The 712-nt window shown below is 61.1% G+C and overlaps 1 protein-coding gene across 2 annotated transcripts in view; it reads left to right on the top strand.

The window, feature by feature from the left end:
* Positions 1 to 524: 524 nt before the first annotated feature.
* The window catches only part of POC1A (POC1 centriolar protein A), a 36889-nt gene continuing 36701 nt past the window's right edge, over positions 525 to 712 (top strand). The window contains exon 1 of one of the 2 annotated variants that reach the window (XM_015568358.1): positions 525 to 613. The gene's annotated coding sequence lies outside the window, so the exon portion shown is untranslated. The remainder of the gene's footprint in view (positions 614 to 712) is intronic. The other variant, XM_006770480.2, reaches the window with a different exon arrangement.

Genomic DNA, 712 nt, shown 5'->3' with positions numbered 1-712 from the left:
CATTACAAGTGGGGAAATCGAGGCCCACAGAGCGGAGGTATTTTCCGCCCCCCGAGATCACACACGAAGCACGGAGTGCACGGAGTACGGAACCCGGGTCTCTCCACTCCACGGGTGAGATTCCAAGCGACCGGTGTGTTTGTTAAATCGGCATTTGTTTTCAGCGCGTTCGGAGGAGCGAACCATTAAGGAATTCCCGGAGGGCGAAGAATTGGCTCTTAATGAGGTGCTGAGCGAAAACCCAGCCTACTGAGCGCTTTAAGAGGGTAAACAGACCAGAACTCACTTCCGGGATTCTTCCGGCTTTCGCCGCCGGTGGTTAATCCCGGGCTCTCAATCCCACCCTCAAGGCATCTTGGGAAATGTAGTCCTGGTTTCCTCCAGACGTCAGGTGGCGGCCGCTTTGGAACTGCATTTCCCAGCAAGCTGTGCTCGCCGGCTCGGTAACCGGGCTACGGGCGGGTGGGGCGAACGCCTCGGCCAGGGCTTTGGAAATTCTCAGGGAGGATGAGCGTCGGTGGCCAGAGGCCTTGGGCGGCGCCGTCCACAGTCCGCCTGGCCTGGCAAAGGTTGGAGCGGAGGCCATGGAGCCGGCCCTACAGCTCTGCTTCCGGTAGGGGAGCAAATAGCCGAGGCGCAGCGTCTCCTTTAACCGCGGTGGGCGGGGCGAAGGGACGCGACCGGCGTTGCTATTGGCGGCGGGGGCGCGGAA

This window comes from Myotis davidii, unplaced genomic scaffold (assembly GCF_000327345.1).
Source record: "Myotis davidii unplaced genomic scaffold, ASM32734v1 scaffold663, whole genome shotgun sequence".
NCBI classification, from domain to species: domain Eukaryota; kingdom Metazoa; phylum Chordata; class Mammalia; order Chiroptera; family Vespertilionidae; genus Myotis; species Myotis davidii.
The sequence above is the reverse complement of the archived record's forward strand: the minus strand, read 5'-3'. Positions and strand labels throughout refer to the sequence as shown.